Genomic DNA, 5,587 nt, shown 5'->3' with positions numbered 1-5,587 from the left:
AGTATTCGGATAGTTTCTTTACTTTTTAGTATTAATAATGTCTAATGTGAAAAGGCAAGAGGATATAATCATCTTAGTTAAACTTGTCATTAGTGATATGGTCTTAAACATAATTAATGCGTATGCCGCCCCCCAAGTAGGCTATGATGAGAGTGCTAAGAGGCATTTCTGTGAAGACGGCTTGGTTAGAGTTGTACCTAGTAGTGAGAAGATCATTATAGGAGGGGATGTTAATGGCCATGCAGGTACAAAAGTGCAGGTTTTGAGGCGGCACATGGAGGTTTCGGATATAGTAGTAGGAACTAGGAGGGAGAGGAAGTCTTAGACTTTGCTACAACTTTTGATCTGATGATAGCCAACACTTTCTTTAGAAAGAGATAGTCCCATTTAGTAACCTTTAGTAGCGGCCAATACTATAGTCTGATTGACTTTGTCCTTACAAGAAGGGGGGATAAACGAGCATGTGTGGATTGTAAGGTGATACCTGGAGAATGTGTGGTTTCTCAACACAAGCTGGTGGTGGATGACTTCCGCTTTTTGGTGCAAGCTCATAGGGATAAACAAGCCAAGATTGCAAGAACAAAGTGGTGAAAATTGGAAGGGGAGGCATCAAATGTCTTCAAGGAAAGAGTTGTTGAAGAGGGCACTTGGTAGGATGAAGGCGATGCAAACAACATGTGGGAGAAAATGGCAACATGCGTTTGGAAGGTTGCTTTAGAGGTGCTTGGAGTGACCAAAGAGAGTGGATGCGATCTGAAAGACACCTGGTGGTGGAATGAAGAGGTGCAAAAGGCTATTAAGGAAAAGAAGGAATGATATAAGTGCTTATACCATAACAGGTGTGGAGACAACATAGAGAAGTACAAGGTGGCAAAGAAGACTGCAAAACAAGCAGTGAGTGAGGCAAAGGGGTGGGTTTACAAGGATCTTTACCAATGTCTGAGTACGAAGGAAGGAGAGAAGGACATCTATAGGATGGCTAGGGCTCATGATAGGAAGACGAGGGACTTCAACCAAGTCAAGTGCATTAAGGATGAGAGGGAGCAACTCTTGGTGAAGGAGGATGAGATCAGACATAGATGGCAAGAGTATTTTGATAAATTGTTCAATGGTGAGAATGAGAACACTACCGTTCAGTTGGACGACTCGTTTGATGACACCAATAGGCGCTTTGCACGGAGGATTAAAGAATTAGAGGTCAGAGAAGCTTTGAAAAGGATGAAAGGGGGTAAAGAGATGGGCCATGATGGTATTCCAATCAAGGTGTGGAGATGTCTTAGGGATATAGCTATAGTATGGATAACCAAGTTGTTCAACAATATCTATTGATTGAACAAGATGCCTAAGGAGTGGAGAAGAAGCATATTGGTACCGATCTATAAGAACAAGGGAGACATCTAAAGTTGTACTAATTATAGGGAATTAAGTTGATTAGCCACACTATGAAGCTATGGGAGAGAGTCATCGAGCATCGTTTGCGAGGAATGACACAAATATCTATGAACCAATTTGGTTTCATGCCCGAAAGGTCAACCACAGAAGCAATTTTCTTAATAAGACAAGTTATGGAGCAGTTTAGGGAGCAGAAGAAGGACCTACACATGGTTTTCATTGACCTAGAGAAGGCTTATGCCAAGATACCAAGGAATGTTATATGGTGGGCTTTGGACAAACATAAAGTCCCAACAAAGTATGTTACCCTCATCAAGGACATGTACAACAATGCTGTGACTAGTGTTCGAACAAATGATGGTAACATAGATTACTTCCCGATTAAAATAGGACTACACCAAGGGTCAACCTTGAGCCTGTATCTCTTTCCTTGGTAATGGATGAGGTTACAAGGAACATACAAGGGGGTATCTCTCATACCATGCTCTTGGTGCTTGCTTCAAACAATACAAAGCCTTTCTCAACTTATAAACATGGTTGGGCTTCTTCTCATCTTCAAAACCGGGAGGTTGCTCAACGTACACAAGCTCATTGATGTATCCATTAAGAAATGCACTCTTCACATCCATTTGGTACAACTTGATGTTGTGGGCACAAGCATAGGCTAACAAGATCCTAATTTCTTCCAATCATGCAACTAGGGCATGTGTTTCTCCAAAGTCAAGACCTTCAACTTGAGTGTAATCTTGAGCCACTAATCTTGCTTTGTTCCTTACAACTATCCCATCTTGATCTTGCTTGTTCTGAAAGACCCAAGTTGTTCCAATCACATTATGATCCTTAGGCCTCTCAACTAACTCCCATACTTGATTTCCCTTGAAGTTGTTTAGCTCTTCATGCATAACATTCACCCAATCAACATCCTTCAAAGCTTCATCTATCTTCTTTGGTTCAATGGATGACACAAATGAGAAGTGTTCACAAAATGATGCCAATCTTGATCTTGTTTGATCACCTCTTGAGATATCATCAATCATAGAATCCAATGGATGATCTCTTGCAATATTTGTTGGTTGGAGCACTTGCACTTGATTGCTTGCATTTGATTGATCACTTGGTTGAGATGATGAACTAGCCACTTGTTGTTGATCTTGCACTTTGTCATCACTAGCACTTGCTTGAACTTGATCATGAGAACCACTAGCTTGCACATTTGAGTTAGAGAGCACTTGATTCTTGTCATCTTCAACATCAATCACCTCTCTAGGCCTTATGTCACCAATGTCCATGTTCTTCAGTGCATTGACCAATTGAGTGCCTCTCACATCATCTAGATTCTCATCTTCCTCTTGGAAACCATTGGTTTCATCAAATTCCACATCATAAACCTCCTCAAGAGTACCACTAGCCAAATTCCAAACTCTATAAGCCTTGCTAGTAGTTGAGTAACCAAGCAAGAAACCTTCATCACATTTCTTCTCAAACTTGCTCAATTTTGTGCCTTTCTTTAATATGTAGCATTTGTAACCAAAAACCTAAAAATATGCAATATTAGGCTTTCTATCATTTAAGAGCTCATATGGTGTCTTCTCCTTCAATGGATGGCAATAGAGTCGGTTGGTATAGTAGCAAGACATATTGATTGCTTCGGCCCAAAATGAATGACTCACATTGTACACACTCGACATTGATCTTGCCATGTCAATCAAAATTCTATTCTTCCTTTCAACTAGGCCATTTGATTGTGGAGTGTACTTGGCCGAAAATTAATGCCTAATCCCAAAATCATCACACAAATCATCAACTCTTGTGTTCTTGAATTCGATTCTATTTTCACTTCTCACTTTCTTGATGGTGGTCTCAAACTCATTGTGAATTCTCTTTATGAATGTCTTGAAGGTTGCAAACACATCACTCTTGTCAACAAGAAAGAACACCCAAGTGTATCTACTGTAATGATCCACAATCACAAATCCATATTTGTTTCCACCAATGCTAGTGTATGTGGTTGGTCCAAAAAAGTCCATATGCAACAACTCAAATGCCTTTGATGTGCTCATAATGCTCTTCTTAGGATGTGTGTTACCAACTTGCTTTCCAACTTGACATGCACTACAAAGCTTATCCTTCTTAAATGTGACATCTTTCAAGCCTCTAACTAAATTATACTTGATCAACTTGTTTAATTGTTTTATTCCAATATGACCAAGCCTTCTATGACATAACCAACCCATGCTAGACTTAGTGAGCAAACATGTTGACAATTGATCTTCTATAGCATTGAAATCAACCAAGTATAGATTCTCATATCTAAATCATTTGAATATCAAGTTAGAGCCATCTACACTTATGATCTCTACATCATCCACACCAAATATGCACTTGAAACCAATATCACATAATTGAGCTACCGATAATAGGTTGAAGTTCAAGCTCTCTACTAGTAGCACATTGAAAATGCTCAAGTCATTGGATATTGCAATCTTATCAAGACCCTTAACCTTGCCTTTGCCATTATCACCAAATGTGATACTATCAATCCCGTTGCTGTCATCTTCATTGATTGAATTGAACATCCTTGAATCACCGATCAAGTGTTGTGTGCACCCACTATTAAGCACCCAATGCCTTCCTCCGGCTTTATAATTGACCTACAAAAGAAGATCAATTCTTTTTAGGTCCCCAAACTTGCTTGGGTCCTTTAAGGTTAGTTACTAAGGTCTTGGGTACCCAAATAGCTTTCTTCTTTGAGCTCTCATGGGGTGCACCAATGAACTTAGCCTTCACACCATTGGCACCCTTAACAAGCATGTAACAAGAATCAAATCTAATTGAGGATACATTAGGTAGCTTGTTCTTGTTAGTCTTGCAATATTGCTCTATATGCCCAACTTGCTTGCATCTATTGTAAAACCGACCATTGCCCTTCACAAAGCTAGCTTTGGGAGTGACAAAGGCTGCCTTGCCTTTCTTAGGGTATAGCCTAATCCCTGTTTGCTGATAGAAAACCTTTGGCTACCCAAGCACTTTAGCAAGAGGGCATCTCCACCATAGGCATTGCCTACGGCGCGAGTGAGCTCATTCACCTCCTTCTTGAGGGTCTCAGTTTCCACCATTAGTGAGGCATCACAAGTGAAACCATCACTCAAAGGTGAAGTAGAAGTGGAAGTGCCACAAGAGGTGTTAGTGGGAGCAACAACAATGGGCTTAAAAACATTCATCAGGAATATCACATGTTAGTCCCACATCACATGACACAATCACTTGCTCCTTATTGGTTTCCTCCTTCTTGACTTGCTCGAGGAGAGAGGAGTGAGCCTTTTCAAGCTTAGAGTGATCTTTGCCAAGGTTCTCATGGTCTTCTCTTAGACTCTTATGAGTAGCATTGAGCTCATCAAAGATTGCTCAAGAGATTTGATCCTCTTGTGCAATTCTTTGCACTCCTTTCTCTTCATCTCAAAGCAAGCATGCACTTGCTCACACATGTCTATGAGCTCCTCCTTGGTGTACTCCTCCTCCTAATCATCACTCCTACAATCATCACTTTCACATTCATCATCATCACTCACATCATATTTTACCTTGGCAGGCTTTGCCATGAGGCATGTCGATGGAGTGTCAAAGGTGGAGGGCTTGTTGTTGATGACGATGCTTGCTAGTTCTTTCTTCATAGATTTCTTGCCATCATCACTAGAGTCATAACTATCCTAAGACCCATCACTATCCTAAGTGACCATATAGCCTCCACCATTCTTCTTCTTTTGGAAGGTCGTCTTCTTCTCCTTCTTTTCCTTTTTCTCCTTCTTATGCTTTTTCACATCCTCATCATTGTCACTATTGTAGGGATAATCCGCTACAACATGATTGGGGCTCTTGCACTTGTAGCATCTCCTCACATACTCCTTGTTGTGATCTCTTCTCTTTCTTGCACCATAGCCTTTCTTCTTCATGAATTTTCCCATCTTGCGCACAAAATAGAGCCATGGCCTCATCATCAATGTCACTAAGATCTTCATCATCACTTGATTCTTTCTTGGACTTGCCCTTTTTCTTTGATGATGAGCTAGCCTTGAATGCTACACTCTTCTTCTTCTTCTTCTTCTTCTTGTCTTTATCTTTCTTCTTGTCATCCTTGTCAACCCCTTCCCTTTTGACATGGTTTGTCTCTTGTGTCATGACATCACCTAGTACTTGG

Source organism: Miscanthus floridulus, chromosome 10 (assembly GCF_019320115.1).
Source record: "Miscanthus floridulus cultivar M001 chromosome 10, ASM1932011v1, whole genome shotgun sequence".
Lineage (NCBI taxonomy): Eukaryota > Viridiplantae > Streptophyta > Magnoliopsida > Poales > Poaceae > Miscanthus > Miscanthus floridulus.
Note: the sequence above shows the minus strand (reverse complement) of the source record.